The 20,081-nt window shown below is 39.8% G+C and overlaps 1 protein-coding gene across 8 annotated transcripts in view; it reads right to left on the bottom strand.

Annotated features, from left to right (window-relative positions):
* The window catches only part of frmpd4 (FERM and PDZ domain containing 4), a 586,853-nt gene that overhangs the window by 229,044 nt on the left and 337,728 nt on the right, over window positions 1–20,081 (bottom strand). The gene's annotated exons all lie outside the window — the stretch shown is intronic.

Here is a 20,081-nt window from a genome sequence, read left to right as displayed (position 1 = left end):
TTGCAGGAACAGCAACTCATATTCCGCTTGGGAACCCTGCAGCCCAATGGTATCAATGTGGACTTCACAAGCTTCAAAATCTCCCCTCCCTCTACCACATCCTAAAACCAGCCCCGTCATCCCTGCCTCCCTAACCTGTTCTTCCTCTCACTTATCCACTCCTCCCACCTCAAGCCGCATCTCCATTTCCTACCTACTAACCTCATCCCGCCCCCTTGACCTGTCCGTCCTCCCTGGACTGACCTATCTCCTCCCTCCCTCCCCACCTACACTGACCTTTACTGGCTCCATCCCTGCCTCTTTGACCGAACTGTTTCCTCTCTACCTACCTTCTCCTCTATTCAGCTTATATCCGCCTTCCCCTCTCTCCCTATTTATTTCAGAACCCCGTTCCCTCCCCCATTTCTGAAGAAGGGTCTAGGCCCGAATCGTCAGCCTTCCTGCTCCTCTGATGCTGCTTGATCTGCTGTGTTCATCCAGCTCTACACCTTGTTATCTCAGATTCTCCAGCGTTTGCAGTTCCTACTATCTCTAGATCATCATGTGATAATTTAAAATAGCTTTCTGCTGAAAATGGATGCAGAACATTAACAAGCCTATGACAAGACTATTTTCCAAAGATATTGAGGAATTTGGAATGTATGACAGTCACTCAACCTTCTCTATGATTATTTAGAATATCATTGAATGGTCACTATTATCCTGAGGAATGGGAAGTGCCTGCAAGTACAGTATAACCATTATAATAAAATGATGGAAGAGCGTGAGAGGTTCAAATAACCATGGCAACAGGATGACGAGAATGGATTAAAGAGGGTTATGCTTAAGTATATTTATGCTGACAATATGTTATTTTGCTGTTATTTCCCTATACACTTGTTTAGTATGCTATATTGTACAACATTATATTTACCATAACATATGGATGGAATAAAAAGATCAAAGGTAGAAATTGGTGTAAGACTGTATCCTGCACTCACATTAGAATTATATGGTATGATGTATCAATGTACCCATTCTGGAAATGATTATGTGGGATGTAACTGTGCACTCTGATGAAATTGTTCAGGCAGATGTTCCAAAGCAATGAATAGCCTCAATAAATAGCTGACCTTGCATTTTTTGAAATGGATTTGTATGCACTCTGGTGTTTAGAATAACAAGATGATTTAAAATGAAACACCAAAAAATCGTACTATAGTATGAGAGCGGCACAAAGCCTGGATTTGAAGGTGGCTATTTTTAGCGTCATGGTTCAGAGTTTAGACAATCGTTGAAATTTATAGGATTATTACAGTGATCCATAAATAAGATCCTTTTTTGGCATCAATCAGGAGCAACCTTTTGGAGCTGTAGATTTTAAAGCAAAGTCAGATGTTTACATCTAATGTAACAACAAGTGCTCACTTCTTCTCTTCCCATCAGTTTTTCCTTTATTTTAACCAATGATTAGATATGTTCAATTAAAACATTCTAATGTAAATATTCTCCCTGTACACAGAGTATTGAAAGGCTACAAATCAGGAAAGTAGAAGTAAAAGGCAATTACATTAAGTGTGGGTAAAACGCTCACAGAAGCACTCCTTTACACACCAAAAACGTGACTGAAAGGAACAAGCAGCTTATTTGAAGTACAAGTATAAGCGATTGTGATCTCATGGCCTTTTAAATTATGAAAAAACTGAGATTGTTAGAAAGGTTTCTCCCATTCATGAATTAAAACAAACTCTTCTGTACATGCCAGAGCTGACGCAAGTGCAAAACAGCAGCCAGGACAGATTTACAATTCTTTTTAAAAAAGCAGGAAGCCTGTTTGCTAATCAAGAAAATAACATGGAAACTGGTCTCATTTGCTTATATTTCTAGGCTTGTTTAATTGGGATCTCAAGCCCACATGTTTGAAACAAAGTGAAAAAGATATCCTTATCAATGATAAGTGAACAGAATTTGAGGGAGTGAAATCTAGACTGGGGCAGTTGTTCTTGGGCACCTATTCCCTCATTATTGGACAAATGAATAGGATGTTGCAATTGTACACGTGATTGGTCTTACATATAGGCCAGTTCGCAAAACTAAAATACAAAATGGGTACAAGACAATAGGAAAGAAAACGAAGAGTAAAAGGCATGGAAGAAGTCATTAATTCAGCCAGCAGGGTCCAGACCATTCCTTCTGTCTAATCTGCACCAATAAACCTTTTACCTTCACTAGTCATATTTTGATGATGTGCCGTACCAGACTCGCCATTCCTCAACACATCATTTTGATGTTTTAAGCTGAATTGCTGGTGACTCCCAACTCTTTTGGATAATTGTTTACCCTGCCTCTCCATTATACTAATAAATAAAATCAATCGATTTTGCAAGGGCCAATTATGCTTTGAGATAAATTTTAACTTTGGCCTCTTCTGAAATTGTGAAAGTTTGCAATGATATCACAACCTGAGCAGAAAGAAAGTTTATTTACGTGTTACGTTCCATTGATTCAATAACTGCTTTCAGCAGGAGTGCAAAGCAAGCTGCCTCTAACGTATAAGCAAAGAAAATAGAAGCAGGAGTTGGCTATTCAGCCCCTCGAACTTGTTCCACCATTCCATGTGATCACAGCTGACCAACCTACTTAGTAGCCCGTTCCCACTTTCATCCCAAAGCCTTTGATCCCATTAAGCCCAAAGAACTACATATAATTCTTTCTTGAAAACATTCAATGTTTTGGCTTCAACTGCTTTCTGTGGCAGAGAATTTCAAAGACTCACCATTCTGTAGGTGAAGCAATTTCTCCTCATCTCAGTTTGAAATGAGCCGGATGCTATAATTATCTGTATACACTTATTATACTTTTCATTATGGTAGATCAATGAGTATTTTGTTTATCAAGGTGAGGTGAGAGTGACAGCCCTCAACACCAAGGCTGCATTCGACCATGTGTGGTGTCAAGGAGCCCCAGCAAAACTGGAATCAATAGGTATCGGGGGAAAACTCTCCATGGTTGGAGCCATACCTGACGCCTAGGAAAATAGTCATGCTTGTTGAAGGTCAATCATCTCAGCTCCAGGACATCTCTGTAGGAGTTTCTCACGGTAGTGTCCTCGGTCTTCAGCTGCTTTATCAATGACCTTCCCTCCATTATAAGGTCGAAAATGGGGATGTTCACAGACGATTACACAATGTCAGCACCATTCATGACTCCTCAGATACTGAAGCAGTCCATGTTCAAATGCAAACAAGATCTGGACAGTATCCAGGCCACAGCTGACAAGTGGCAAGTAATATTCATGCCGCATAAATGCCAGGCTATGACCATCACCAATAAGAGGCAATCGAACCACTGCCTCTTGACATTCGACAGTGTTACCATCACTGAATACCCCACTATCAACATCCTGGAAGTTATCATTGACCAGAAACTCAACTGAACTAACCACATGAACACAGGTCTGACGTTAGAAATACTGCAGTGAGTAACTCACCTCCTCATTCCCCAAAGATAGTCCGCAGTCTACAACAAGGCACAGGCCAGGGGTTTGATGGAATACTCCGCACTTGCCTGGATGAGAGCAACTCCAGCAACACTCAAGAAGTTTGACACCATCCACGACATTAGCACTATATCCACAAGCATCCATTCCCTCTGCCACCGATGCTCAGTAGTGGCAGTGTGCACTATCTACAAAATTCACTGCAGAAATTCACCAAAGGTCCTCAGACAGCACCTTCCAAACCCACAACGACTTGCAACAAGATAAAATGTGAGGCTGGATGAACACAGCAGGCCAAGCAGCATCTCAGGAGCACAAAAGCTGACGTTTCGGGCCTAGACCCTTCATCAGAGTGCCTGAGATGCTGCTTGGCCTGCTGTGTTCATCCAGCCTCACATTTTATCTTGGAATTCTCTAGCATCTGCAGTTCCCATTATCTCTGATACCACTTGCAACAAGATGGACAAGGTCAGCAGATTTAGGGGAATATCACTGCCTCCAAGGTCCCCTTCAAGTCACTCACAATCCTAACTTGGAAATATATCGTCATCCCTTCACTGTCACTGGGTGAAAATCCTGGAATTCCCTCCTGAATGGCATTTTGGGGGCTACCTACAGCAGGGGCACTGCAGCAGTTTACCACCACCTTCTCAAGGGCATCGAGGGATGGGGTGCTAGAAACACACACATTCTGAAACGGAATTTTTACAAAAAATGTTAAAATACAGAAGTCATTATTAACCAATAGAGAAATTCAGAAGTCTGACCAAACAAAGTAATCCCTACAAAGAATTTAAACCTCTTTCATGGTGGTCCTCATCACACAAAGCATAACAGAACACTTAGCAGCCATTGCTGGTAAGTTCATTGCTCAGACAGTGCAGAATGCAAGCAATGTGAAATATTTTAGCATAATAACGTAATGTTAGGGGAGATATAACAAGGTGTAGAGCTGGATGAACACAGCAGGCCAGGCAGTATCAGAGGAAAGCTGATGTTTCGGGTCTGGGCTCTTCTTCAGAAATAGGGGAGGGGAAGGGGCTCTGAAATAGAGCGAGGGGGTGGCGATGATAGAAGGTCTTTTCTCCCACCTATCCACTCCTCCCACCTCACTGACCAACCCCCACCCCCACTTCCTACCTATTTGCCTCATCCCTGCCTCCTTAACCTGTCCACCTTCCCTCCCACCTACCCACCACTCCCTCCTCACTGACCAACCCCTGTCCCACATCCCTACCAACACTCACCTTTACTGGCTTCATCCCCATCTCCTTGACCCGTCCGTCTTCTCTCCACCTTCTATCTTTGCCTCCCCCTCTATTTATTTCAGAATCCCATTCCCCTCCCCCATTTCTGAAGAAGGGTCCAGACCTGAAATAGGCGTGTTATTCATCCAGCTCTACACCTTGTTATCTCAGGCTCCAGCATCGGCAGTTCCTACTATCTCTTAGAGGAGATATGAAGGGTTTGAGCATCTTTGGAAATGGATAAAGTATCATAGCAGACTGCTAAGACAGCAGAGGATGAAACAGTTGAGGCCCTCATCATCATTTTCTAATCCTGTCTAGCTGTAGTTGTGACCCTGGAGCGTTGAATGACAGCTTTTTTTGTGATGCTTAAAAAAGGATAGAGGAGATCCAAATAATTACAGGCCATTCAGACTAAACACCTTGGTTTGCAAACAGGATAACATATTTTGAAGGTCTAGTAAAGAGATCTGATGCAATTTTCATGCATTTTAGCAAGAACCTTTGAAAAGGTTACAGGTAGCAGATTGATCAGAAAACAGCCCATGAGATCCAATGGAAAATAGTAAGTTAGATCCAAAATTGGTTAAGTGGGAGGTTGCAAAGGGTAATAGTCAGCATGCAGTACTGAGCTTGGGGCAGTCAAGGTAGTTGACTGCTGTGAATCTTCCTTCATTTATACTGTGTCTCGGGACTCTCTAATTATCAGTGGTACAGGATAAATCGCTGGTGAGCCTAAACACAAGAGGCACTTGTCTTCATTAACATTGCACGATGGTGATAAATGCAGCTTATTATTAGTTAGGCATCGTTACTCTTGGGAGTTGTACAGAAAATCTGCTCCAGCTGAATGACTGTGTAGAGCTCATCTGATTCGATCCAAAAGACCTTATCAGATAGGGGAGCTCAAAGTCACATAAGTATTAATTCTTTCAGAACTATTACCTCAAACAGCAGTTTCCATTCAGAGTCTGCAAGGCTAAGTGCTAGATTTTTGGCCTTTCACATATCGCTGATCTGAATTTAAATGTGACAGGTGTGATTCAAAAAACTGCAAATTATGCAAAATCTGGCTGAGTGGTTAGTAGTGAGGAAGAAAACTAAACTTCACGCATATAACAATGGGCCAGTCTGATGGTCAGTAAAGTGGCAAATGGAATTCAACTTGAAAAAGTGTGAGGTGATGCACTTTGGAGCAGACAAAAACTTAGCAGATATTCTATAATATGGGAAAATGTAAGGATCTGTGCTTTGGTGGGCTCCTCCAATCTTCCCAATATTACTTAAATGGAGAATGACTGTAGGAAGCTGTAAGTACAGGGGGATTTGGAAGTCCTCATGCAGAAATCAATGCCAGCAGAGCCCTGGGCTAGAGTACCTGGGTTCAAGTCCTACCTGCTGCAGACATATATAGCATATCTGAACCAGTTCAATTTAAAAATTTACAATTTCAGTAGGCGACAGGAAAGGCAAATGGAATGTTGGCCTTTATTTTGAAAAGAAACGAGTTTAAAATCAGAGTCTTGCTGAGACTACGTAAGGCAACAGTTGGACCGCAACTGGAATGCTATGAACAACTTTGGGCGCTTTTATCTAAGGAAAGGTATATTGGCATGGAGACAGTCCAGAAAATGTTCACTACGCTGATTCTGGATACAGAGGGACTCTCTGATAAGATGGCATTACAAAGGTTGTAATTGGACTTTTTGGAGTTTAGAAGAATAAGATGAAACTCTGTTGAAACATACAAAATTCTTTTGGGACTTTTTTGAACAGGGTATATGCAGAAAGGCTGTAACCCCTTGTGTAAGGGTCTAGGGCCAGAGGGCATCATCTCAGTAGAAAGCGGGCACCTATTTAAGACAGACATAAGGAGGAATTCTTTCACTCAGAATGTATTGAATCTTAGGAGGTTAGGTGGTTATGTTTATTTCAGGCAGAAATTGATAGAGTTTTAATTAGTAAGGGAAAAGAGGGTGTAGTGATTGGAACCAGGTGGATCTCATTGACTTTGAGGCTCTTGACTGGGGTTGTTAACCTGGGCCAATCAGGAGGCAGCGGCTGACGAATATTAACCGGAGATTTAGAATTTCCTCCGTTTAGGGGACTGACTCCAAATGGGCCAGTGTACTGTGCACAAGCAAATAAAGGGTGACTTGCTGATGGGATACAGGCCCATGTACAGTTATGTCAAAGGGTTATGGGGAAAAGACAAGAATCTCTATCTCGGTAACTTTATACCTAAGATGCCATCGTACGTGGCAACTTGTAAATTTTTCACTGTATTCAGGTGAGTACATGTTACAATAAGGCTCATTCAATTCAATACAATTATCAGATCAGCCTTGATATCATTGAATAGTGAAGCAGACTTGATGGGCTGAATGGCCTCCTGCTGCTTCTTCATCTATGTCTTATAGAAGACAACTCCTTAAGGGAATATACAATTGGTGGCAGGATAAGAAGAAATGTAAAAACCGGAAAGAACCACAGATGCTGTAAATCAACAAAAACAGAAGTTGCTCGAAAAGCTTATCAGGTCTGGAAATGTATGTGAAGAGAAAAAGTCTGAGTTAATGTTTCGGGTCCAGTGACCCTTCCTCAGAACTGATCGTAGCAGGAAAACATCGATTTATGTGCACAAAGTAGGGAGGGGGATCAGGTAGGGAGGGGGATCAGGTAGGGAGTGAACAATAGGACAAAAGATAGAACCCAAAAAGACAGAGGAGCAGCTGGGTAGACAGCAGAGTTGAGAACGATCTGGTGAGGAGGATGAATAGCTGTTAATGGGGACTGTTAGTGATGAACAATTGGTAGTGTGTAATGGCAGGCTATGTGATATCAAGGCCTGGTGTGTGGTAGGGGGCTAGGACATGGGAGAGTTTAGGCCTATAATTATTGAACTTGATATTGAGTCCGGAGGACTGCAGGGTCCCTAAGTGGAAAATTAGGTGTCGAATTTTCAGCTTGTACTGAGCGTCATTGTAAGCCAGAGACGGAGATGTTAGCCAGGGAACAGGGTGGTTTGTTAAACTTCCAGGCAACTGGAAGCTCAGGGTCACTTTTGCGAGCAGAACACAGATGCTCTGCAAAGCGGTCACCCATTCTCCTCTGCAGTGGGGAAACGAACAGTCGGCTGGGTGACTGCTTCGCAGAACATCTATCAGGTCAATTATCAGAAAGCATGGATTGAGAATTGGTAGAAGCATTAGGGGGAAATTACTTATAACCAGAGCCTGGCAGGAATCAGCCTGAAATGGTGTAGAGATAGAAACACTCAAGACACTTAAAATAATTCTTGAATTTGCACTTGAAGAAGTGAAAGAACTAAAAACTGGGAATAGGCTGGAAAGCTCTTTATTGGTTAGCATATGTACAATAGGCTGAAGGATCTCCTTCTGAGCTACAAAATTTTAGTATTTCCATTTTTTTTCATTCAAAGCAAAGATGAGAAGTAACTCGTAGTTTCTAACTTTTCCTATGGAAAATTACTAAAAGCAAGCAGTGACAATACATTCCAGCCAGAACTCCTGAGGTTATCATTTTCAAATTGAAGTATTAGCCAATACAAAGGAAAGTTAAGATGACTCACCAATAAATAGTAATCACAATAAGTCTCTTTACTTCATGACAAGGGTTATATGACGTTGGGAGAATAAATTCAGCTTTATTCTGTTACATCAGTACAGCACTGCATCCTAATTCTACAGAAGTGAGACAAGATGCTAGTTACATGTGTCAATGACACCCTGTAGCGAAACAATGCTGTTTTACATGAGAACCACAAATAGGCTGTAACCTTTTAACCAGCAATCCAAGGAGTGCTGGTTATACTCGTAAATTATATCTATAAATGTGAGTTACCAAGAAGAATTTATGACAGGTATTCAGCAAATGCAGTAATGGGTCAGACATATTTCACACACTTGTCACAGTTAATCGGTGAAGGCAGAGTATGAAGAGGGAATAAAAAAAAGTCATAAAATTTACTCATACCATGCCTGCTAAATCAAGCCAGAAAAATGCATCCAGTTTGCCAATATATTATCAAGTGCGTATTTTATTGCACAACACTGAACACAGCAAAGTAAACCTGCACTTGCCCACTTTGGTCCGATTTATTTCAAACCTCCCAGTGTCCACACACTCTTTGCAGGATGGGGGGCACAGGGTCACAGGTGGAAAGACATGATGTATCAAAGACCAGAGAAAAGGTAAAAGAAGAAAATAACAATATGAGAAACGAGGATCGGAGAATAGCAGTAAGGGGCAGAGAGAAAACAAACGTAGAAATAAATCATCAAATCAAGATAAGTGTTACACAGGTAATAAATAAAAACGAAGGTTTCATATCTTGCTGCATGTAGCATTTATAACAAAGTAAACAAATTAATGGCACACGTCAAAGTATATTGTTATGAGCTGACAGCCATCACTGAAATATGTCTTCAGGATGCCAAGGATTAGGTTTTAAATATTCAGGGCTATACGCCTTTCAGGGAGAACAGGATGTGAAGTAAGAGTGGAGGGATAGCATTGTCAATCAGGGTGGGGGGGGTTATTTGTGTACTAATTAACGATGATGTTGTTTCAAGAGTACAAAGTGTAAATTCAGTGTGGGTGGAAATTAGGAATAGTAGGGAAAAGATGACAATTGTAAAAGTGCTCTAGAGATCCCCTAACAGTAATCACAATGCGGGGCAAGGCATACAAAAAGGAATATTGGTCCTTGTGATAAAAAGATGGCAACAATCCTGGGTAACTTTAATCTATATTTTAAAAAATCACATAAGCAGTGGTACACTGGATAAGGAGTTCATAAAATGCTTTTAAGTTTGTTTATTTTGGAACCCAACCAGGAAACAGGTTATATTAAACTTGTGTTGTGTAATGTGAAAGGATTAATTAGAGATCTCTGAGTGTGCAGAATTAGCAGTGGAGTTACGTAGCTGTGACCACATTATGCTTGAATTTTATATCCTGTTTGAAAGGGATAAAATCGAGTCTGAGACTAGCATTTTAAACCGAAATGTGGGCAACTTTTGAGGGAATGCCAGCTAAGTTAGCTGAAATGAGCTGGCAGAAATGGGTAGAGGATCAACAGTTGCAGATATATAATGGGATATTTCAGAATACTCAGAGCACATGTAATTTGACCATAAAGAAAAAGTATAAAGGGAGGACCCACCATGCATGGTTAGCTAAAGGAGTTACCGAAAAACATATAACTTTGCAAAGATGGGTAATGGGCAGATAATTTATCAGAATATAAAGAACAGAAGAGAATGGCTAAAAATGCTAATCAAGTTGAAGAAATTAGAGTCTGACAGGAAGCTAGCTAGGAAAATAAGGACAGATAGTGAGAATTTCTACAGGTATTTAAGCAAGAAGAAAATAGGTAGAGTATTGGTCTGCTGGACTGTGAGAATGGGGAAGTTGATCATAGATACTAAGTAAATGACAGATGGATGACAAATATTTTGCACCTGTCTTCACTATGGAGGATACAAAAAGTACCCCAGTAACACCCCTAAATTAGGAGGTAGGAACTTAGCAAAATTACTGGAGGGAACAAAATATTATCAAGAAAACTGATGGAGATATGGGCCAACAGGACTTCAGTTCCAATAGACAACATCCTGGATCTTAAAAGGTATGGCTAATGAGGCTCTGATGCCTTGATTTTAATTTTCGAAAATTTCATAGATTCAGGAAAGGTTTCAACTATCTGGAAAGTAGCAAACATAACTCCTGCATTCAAGGAGGAAACAAGGCAGGAAGCAGGAAATGACTGACCAGTCAGCTTGACATCTGAAATAGGAAAAGAGTGAATACAGTTTCATCAAAAAGAAATCATATTTATCGAATTATTTATTGGAGGTTCTTTGAAGGAATAATATGTGCTGGGGACAACAGGGAAATTATAGGCATGATATATTTGGATTTCCAGATGACATTTGATGAGGTGGCCCAACAAAAATTATGTCAGTAAATAAAAACTTATATTATATAGGGTAACATATTAGCATGGAAAGATGATCAGCAGGCTAGCAGAAAACAGAGTAGATGGTTATTCATCTCACCGGCAGAATATAATTAGTGCAGTCCCACAGGGGTCCGTGCAAGACCCTCTGTTTTTTACAGTTTAATGAACTAAATGAACACAGCAAAGGCTGGCTGCTCTTGCAAATGGTGCCAAGATGGGTAGGAAAATACATTGTGAAGAAGATATAACGGAATTGCAGAACAGATATGCTTTCCTTATTTGTCAATCTGGAATGAAAGGTCACTGTTTTAGGCTAAAGAGTGGTATATTTAAAACAGTGATGAAGAGGATTGTGATCCTGCGGAATTCACAACCCTAGGGTGGGGTGGATACTTGGACACAGACTAAATACAACAAGGAGACTGACACATCCTTAAGCAGTGTGATGATGCTATTACTAAAAGAGTTTTTTTTCCCTTTTTTGAAGGGAGGTTGCAAGGCAGTGGTGGAGAGTTGTCCCTAAAAAAGTAAACAATTTGTGAGGCCTTAGGGTGTGTTTTTGAAGTTGGAACAATGGAAGCAGCCAGGCTGTGGCCCGCTCTCACAGACCAGGCTTTCTAATTTTTTTTACTTTTTAGGTTTATTTTTAAGCCGAAGTTTTTGGAATCTCAAAACAGTTGGAGCTTTAATCATTGTCTCCTAGTTGCTACTTTCTCTGAATTATCTCTTGATGTTTTTTCCTTCTGGATTGGAGAACTGCATGTGAGAATCTGTGTCTGAATTTGCCTTTTTACCAAGGGGTCTGTTTATGGAGTGCTACTATATTAGAACAGTTAATTAGTAGTAAGCTCTGTGTCTATTATTCGATTAAGTTTTCAAATAATTAAGTTATTCTAAATTCTTCTTTCTTTTGTCTGTATTTCAACTATAGTTGAAATAAATTGTGTTTTACTTAATGTTGAGTAGTTTCACCAAATTGCATCTGGAACAAGGCGCTTCACATCTACCTTTAAGGTAAGAAAAAGTTAGGGTCGGGGCTAACTTTTTAATTCTATTCTGATACATAACAAGTAGTAGTAAGGAGTGATAAGTAAATAAGTAATAAAAGTAAGGATTGTATCAGAGATAATGGGAACTGCAGATGCTGGAGAGTCCGAGATAACAAAGTGTGGAGCTGGATGAACACAGCAGGCCAAGCAGCATGATAAGACCATAAGACCATGAGACATAGGAGTGGAAGTAAGGCCATTTGGCCCATCAAATCCACTCTGCCATTTAAATTGTGGCTGATGGGCATTTCAACACCACTTCCCTGCACTCTCCCCGTAGCCCTTGATACCTTTTGAGATCAAGAATTTGTCCATCTCTGTCTTGAAGGCATCCAACATCCCAGCCTCCACTGCACTCTGCGGCAATGAACTCCACAAGCCCCACCACTCTCTGGCTGAAGAACTGTCATCTCATTTCAGTTTTAAATTTACCCCCTCTAATTTTAGAGCTGTGTCCACAGGTCCTAGTCTCTCCGCCTAACGGAAACAACTTCCTAGCATCGATCCCTTCTAAACCATCCAAAGGATGTTGTTTTTCAGTTGCACAGAACATTAATGAGATGATATCATGAATGCTGTACGCAGTTTCGGTCTTCTTATTTTCAAAGGTTGTAAATGCTTCAGAAGCAGTTCACAAAAAGTGTACGAGATTAATACTTTGAAAGAGTGGGTTGTCTTTCATGACTGTTTGGAAAGTTGAGATTTGTTTCTAATGGAGTTCAGAACAGTGAGAGGTGACTTAATGGAAGTGTGTAAGATCCTAAATGATCTTCACAAAATGGACTTGGAAGAGATGTTTCCTCTTATGGGTCAGTCCAGAAATATGGGGCACTGCTTTAAAATTAGAGGTCATCCTTTTAAAATAGACATGGTCTTTTTCTCTCACAAGGTTATAGAGTCATGCAACATGGAAAAAGACCCTTTGGACCAACCAGTCCATGCTGAACATAATCTCAAACTAAACTAGTCTCACCTTCCTGCTCCTGGCCCATATCCCTCCAAACCTTTCCTATTCACCTACCTATCCAAATGTCTTTGAAACACTAATTGTACCCGCATTCACCACTTCCTCAAAGTTCACTCCACACGTGAACAACCCTCTGTGTAAATCACCTCTGACAATTTACATACAACCAAAGTCAGACTCACAGATCTTTCCTTGGTTTCTCTGTAAAACTTTTCTTTTAAAAAGGTACAACATTAGCCACCCTCTAGTCAACAAGCATCTCACCTGTAGTTAGAGATGACACAAATACCTCAGCAAGAGGTCTCCCAATTTCGTTCCCTCCTTTCACAACGTTCTGGCATACATTAGATCAGGTCCTGGAGATTTATCCACCTAAGAGCTCCTGAAATTCCTCTTCTGTAATGCGAACTGTTTTTAAAACATCAAAGTTTATTTCTCTGCATTATCTAGACCCCATTTCTTTCTCCACAGCAAAAAATGGTGCGAAATATTCATTTAGTATCACTCCCATTCCCCCAACACAAAGACAATTTCTTTGATCTTTAAGAGGCCCTACCCTCTCTCTAATTACCCTCTTGCTCTTAATGTACTTGTAGAATATCTTTGGATTATCCTCAACCTTACCTGCCAATGCTATCTCATATCCCCTCTTTGCCTTCCTGATTTTTTTTCTTAAGAACACCCTTACACTCTATGTTTATTAAGAGGTTCAATTGAATCAAGTTGTCGATATCTAAAATAAGATTCTCTTTTATTCTTAAGTAGAACCTCAACATACCTTTATTACTCTATTGTTCCTTAATCTTACCAGCCCTACCCTCCACTCTAACAGGAACAAAATGCCTCTGAACTCTCCTCATCACACTATTGAACACATCCCATGAGTCGGCCGTCCTTTACCTGCAAACAGTCTGTTCCAATCAACTTTTGAAAGTTTTTGTATCATACCATTAAAATTTGCCTTACTCCTATTAAAAACTTTTAACTTTTATGGAAGGCTTATACTTTTCCTAGCCATTTTGAAACAACTGAAATTATGATCATTAGAACCAAAGTGTTCCCCCACATTTACTTCAGTCACCTGCCATACCTTATTGCCCAAAAGTTTTGCTCCTTCTCTAGTTGGAGCATCTACGTATTAATAAAGAAAATGTTCCTGGGCTCATTTGACAAATTCTTCATTGTCCAAACCTTTATCGCTATAATAGCCCCAGTCAATGTTTGAAAAATTAAAATCCCCCATTATTACAACTTTATTATGCTTACATACATTGACATTTCCATAAATATTTGTTTCTCACTTTCTCTCTGACTATTGTACTGCAGTACAATCCTATCAAAATGTTCTTTCCTTCCGTATTTCTAATTTCTATACATATATTTTCACTGGACGATTTTTCAGAAACATCTTTTCTAGTTACAGCAGTAATGTATTCCTGAATCATATACGCCAACATCCTCCTCCCCCCTGTCTTGCCTCCTTTCCTATCCTTCCTTTAGCTTCTAAAACCAAGAACATGGCTGTGTGTCTTTGGAACTCTGTCTTAGAAGGCGGGTGAGTCAGAGTCATTGATATTTTTAAAACAGAGGTGGGTGGATTCCTATTAGGCAAATGAATCTAAGGTCATTAGGGGCAATTGGGAATGTGGAATTCTAATGCAAACAAATCAACCAATATCTTATGGAATGGCAAAACAGACTTGAATTGCCAAGTACTGTACTTCTGGTCCCAGTCTGTATGTTCATGTGTAAATTTTAGGATTAAATTTTACAGTACGTCATAATCAGAGATATAGCATGTTCGAATCTTACTGTTACATTATTGGAAGACTATTCTATGAACTCTATCACCAAATGCTAGATGGCCTAATTCACATGTATCTACTATTTACTTGGCTAAACTTCAGGCTTCTGCCTAGCTCTTACTTTCACTTCACCCACATTGTGCTACTTGTACCCACTGAAGATGAACTCCAGAACATCATCACAATCTTGCTCCAGGGTCCGAAAGGCTTTTACATGACAAGTGCAGAGTGTGTAGTACAGAGAGAGTAGCATAGGTCCTTATCTCAATATCTATAACAGTACTTGTCTGTTACCTCACCCTTTGTTTAGTTGGCCATCATGATGTGTAAAATATTGACAACTGATGTTTGATTTCTATTGTCTAATTCAGCGCATTTTCATAGACTGAAAATATATGAAAAATGAACCAAAAGCAGTGACAAAATAACCATAAGCATTGCTTAATCACAAACAGTTAAGTTTCAACATGAATTAGACAACAGACAGCTGAGCTGAAATTAACATTTTATCCAAAGGTAAGGAAGCTAGTCAACCCATCCTGGCAAGGGAGGTGGAGGTATAAATAAACCCTCATCTCCTTGTTTTATTTTACACCCTAATGATATTGCTTGCATATCGGAGATGAAAACGTATCCTGCAAACTTGATTAAAATGAACTCAGACAAAGAAATATTCAAATCATTGTACTTCAAGAAGCTGTTTTGGTAGTGAGAGAAGAAACTTGATCTGCAGACTGTAAAGTTATGGAATCTCCCTCCCTCTCTCTGTCTGTCTCAGAAAAGTACACATTTTATCAAAGTTTGTTATCTTGTACTCATCAAGAATCATTCACAATAAGAGCAATGTGAAGGGAACACAACATTTCACATTGAGTGAGAAGAGTTGGCAACTGCACTCTGGTACAAGTATACTGTGGAGATTACACTAGATAAATGATGGCTGACAGTTAATTGCCAAATGTTCTTAAAAATTTAAAGCCAGGTTGACTCTGATTAGCCAAGACATTGCCCTGAGAAGCAAACCCAAGATGGTTGTCACTTGTTGTGCTGAGTTAAATAACTGTAATCTAAATGTGTATATGTTCCTTTTGTCTGCAAGAACAGAGTCCTGTGCATTAACATATGTAACTTCCAGCATATTCAAGTGCGCCACACTTTGAGTCCGACTGACAATTCTACATTGGTTGTTCCTTCGACACATGGGATTATTTTGCAGATATTGTCCAATTGTGGAATCACACCTAATTTTGGATATTGTGCTTTAAGTTTGAAAGCACAGGTTGGATAGGGATGATCAGCATCTTGTCTTGCTTTTTTTTAAAAAAAACAGAGAGGGGTACAGGCTTCAGCTAAAAAGAGTATCTGGCATTGTTACGGCTTACCAAGGAGGCTGGAAAAAGAGGAATCAATTTAGTCCTTCTTACCTGGTCATAATATGCGACACAAGATATCCATTGCCTGTGACCTGTATCTGATAACTCATCAGTGATGATTCTTACTGCATATCTTATATGGTACAAACAGTATCATTATTTATGTTGGTGGCTGCAAGTAATACCTGAACAAGTGATGAGTCCTTTCCATTCATGCACTGATGTAGCTCTCTTTCTGTCTATCTATAGAACATAAGAAATAGGAGCAGGAGTTGATTATGTGACCTAGCTAATCTGCTGCATTTTCAATCTGCTCATGGCTTCAAATCTGCTTTTCTCTCATTTTACACACCCATTGATTCCCTGAAACACCAAAGATCTCTCTATCGTAGCCATAAATATATTCAATGATGGAGCATTCTGAAATGTAAAATTGGAAAAAGGAACACAGGACTTGTGAGCAGTAGTAGACCACATGAACCTTTGTGCCTGCTCCAAGATTCAAAGACTGAGCTGGTTAACTGTACCCTGTAACTCTTGATACCCTTGTCTATTGGGAATTTATCTAACTCAGCTCTGAACAAATCTAAAAACACTGCCTTCACTACACACCGGGAAACAGAATTCCATGCTCTAAGACCAACTGAGGGAAGAAAAATAATCATAAGTCTCCTCAAGACTTACAGCTTTCAAATAAATAACGTCATTGTTCTAAATTCTAATGTGTATAAGCTTAACCTGTTTAAATTTTCTTCACATGAGAAGACTTTAATTCCAGGATAGTGTCCAATGAGCCTTCTTTGAATTGCCTCCAAAGTAATTATAGTAAAGTTACCGTAGTCTTACGTGACTACATGGGTGCATTCTCATTAGAGGTTTAACCTGAGGGCCACCACACCTCAGGCAAGGGGTAAGTTCGAGAAGGAGCATCCTTCGTGGTAAACTCAGCCAGTGTGAGAGTTTTACCCACATTGTTGGCATCATTTTGCTTTGCAGCTGGCAGTCCAACCAACTAACCAAACCCAAGAACCGAAATTATGTAATTCTTCAAATATGGCAACCAAAAATACAGTCAGTGCTCCAGATGCATTTTCAGCAACACCCTGCACAATTGCAGTAAAACTTCTCTACATTTATATTTAATTCCTCTTGCAACAAAGAGTATCCCACTTGCTTTCTTACTAACTTGCTGTACTTACACAAACTTCTTTTTGTGTAATTTGCGCACCTGGGCACTCAATTTCCTCTGTATCTATTTTAATCTCTATTTAAATCATTTATTGCAATTTTAAATAGCCACAAATCTTCTCCTCATCTCAGTCCCAAGACATCAGCTGTTGATCAAGATACCATGACTTCCTGTCCTAGACTTACCTGCTGGGCAGCCTCTTGGTGTTCTACCCTGTCAATCCCTTTCAGAATATGTAATGTTTCAGTGAGGTCACCTCTCATTCTTCTAAACTTCAGAAAATATGGACTTAATTTACTCAACCGTTTTACTCATCCCAGGTACCAATCTAGCGCATCTTTGCTACATTGTCACCAGTTCAAATCTGTCTTATTTAGGCTCAAATAAGTTCAATAAATCAATCTCCATGGCACTCTGCGGCAGATAATTCCAAACACTGACAAAACTGACATAAGGAATTCCTCCCCAGTCCTTTCTTAAACGCAAGGTCCCTAAGTATTATAATGTACCCTGAGTTTTGGGTCTCCCTGTGAGAGGAAATATCTTTGAGCAACCATTCTGTTAAGCTCCCTCAGAATCTTACATATTTGAAGAAGATCATTCTTGTAAAATCCAATGAGTACGAGTCCAAAATGCTCCTCCTTTTCTCATAAAACAAGCCCTCAATCCCAGAAATCAGTCTCATGCACCATTGCTAAACAGCTTCTGATGGAACTACATTTCTCCTTAAGTAAGGTGACCAAAACAGTGCACACTACTCTAGGTGCAGTCACACCAGTATCCTGTACATTTGCAGCAAGACTTCCCTTCATGTTTACTCCCTAAGCCTTGCAGTAAAGTCCAACATTCCATTTATCCTCCTGATCCCCTGCATTCCCTGCACACACTCATTTTATAAATCATGTGCAAGGACACCCAGGTCTTTCTTTACTGTAGCATTTTTCAGTCTCTATCCACCTAAGTAATATTCTAATTCTCTGTTCTTCAAGTTAAAGTGGACAACCTAACATTTTCCTATGTTGTACTCCATTCGCCATATATTCTCCCACTCATGTTACCTACTTGTATTCCTTGAATGAGATAGGGGACAATGCAACAGCATGCTGTTATTCTGAATGACCTCAGCAATGCTAAGACCTCTGTTGAAGCCAGCTTCGTGTTATAGCAACCATCTTCTTGAAATGTCTGAGATGTAGGTGTTCTTGTCCATCCACTCACTCAGCTTGCTTCTTTCTATTTTGTGCTAGCAATGTAGAGACAGCAAAAGTCTTAAATTCACTCATTCCACCAAAATGTGCACAAAAGTAACTCGCTGAAAATTCTTTGTCAGTAACTTCTAGACAAATATCCTCTATCACTTAGAAATTTAAGGGCAGCAAAGAAATGGGAATACCACTAAGTCCTCCTCCAGGTCACACACCATCCTGATCTGGAAAGTTATCCTATGTCATTGTTTATCACTGTGCTAAATGCCAGGAGCATGCTCCTTAACAGCACTGTGGGTCCACCTAAACTTCACAGGCTTCAGCAGTTCAAGAAGTTGGCTCACCACCATTTTTGTGGGATCAAAAGTATACGCTCATTTTACCAAGAATGCCCACACCTCATGCGTGAATCATGTTTCGCGACAGCTATATATTAAATGCTATCTCTCAATTTAACTAAGGATTGGCACCACTTTGTGCTCAGTTGCAAATTGGTTCTGTTTCCTACACTTTAGTCTCTGCATGGATTGGCTGCTTTAATCTGTTACCTGCTCTTTCCACCATCCTCTGCAGAGATAGCTAGGTCAGGCGGTTATGGCAACACTCTTGGAGGTAGCTGCTATGCCTCTTCCTGCCATTTTCTGACCATTTGATATTCTACAGAGTTAAACAGGGGTCGAGGCCAATATTTGAGCATGGCCTTCAATAACGTCTCCAAAACCACTCCAAGTCCAGCAGAAATAAACAAGGCTACAGGTGCTGAGTGAATGTTTGATACGGAGATGGCTAGATGTGTGTGTTGGTAAGGTTATCTAAGGATATGAAACAAAAGAGAATCAGCGGGAACTGCAGATGCAGTAAATCAGAAACAAAATAGATAATAAATGAGAGTTGGGACACATTTCTGCCATGATCTGAGCGTGTGGTGGAAGATGCTAAATCTTTCTCTCATGTTTCTACGTTGCAATAGAACAAAAAGAGAAACGTCTCCATATTTTCCCTGTTCGTTATTTTAATAGCAGTAACTCATTTAAAATAAGCAGCCTGAGGCTTTTGGTAAGATGGTGGGGATAAAAATTCATATGAATATTAATGATAAGACACCATGTGATTTTAATCCAAATATTAGAGCAAGGTAAATTATTTCAATGAAACAATTAATTACTTGGTTTATAACTTTAAACAAACGACATTTGTAGGTTTGTTGTTAGCTGCACTGAACAAATGAATAGCATTCATCTTTGAGAGAGCTGGGGACTGCATATAAGACAGGCGAAACTTCAATGATGAAAATGTTCTCTTTGAAAATACAATCTCTGACTATACTCCTTGAGGCTGTGAAAAGAAATAAAAGATACTGTTTCATATTTCTGCTATCATTTGCTTTTATTAACTAAGCCATGGCCTCAAGTTTGCTGTTAGCTGTTAGCTGTGTGGCACCATTTCGGTTAAAGATTAATTTTGCATACATATGTCCTAGTAAACTGCTTTCATTCAGGGAAAGAAATGTTCAAGCAGCTGGAACTCAGAATTATATGAGTTTCTGCTTTGGACACACGATGTCCAGGTGTGCTCAGCTCATGGTTCTTTGGGAAAAAATTAATTGAACAGTTGATTGTTTAGACTGAATAATTTAAAATTAAAACAAAGAAGTTACATCGTATAACTGTTGAGGAGCCTCTGCAGAGACTTCATTCCATAATGACTGATTTACATTGCTTCTTTATCAGCAAAGTTTCATTTCATATCTTGTTGCCATGCAATACACCTTCCTTCACCTTC

This window comes from Stegostoma tigrinum, chromosome 12, assembly GCF_030684315.1.
Source record: "Stegostoma tigrinum isolate sSteTig4 chromosome 12, sSteTig4.hap1, whole genome shotgun sequence".
In the NCBI taxonomy this organism is placed as follows: Eukaryota; Metazoa; Chordata; class Chondrichthyes; order Orectolobiformes; family Stegostomatidae; genus Stegostoma; species Stegostoma tigrinum.
This window is presented reverse-complemented; position numbering and strand designations above follow the sequence as displayed.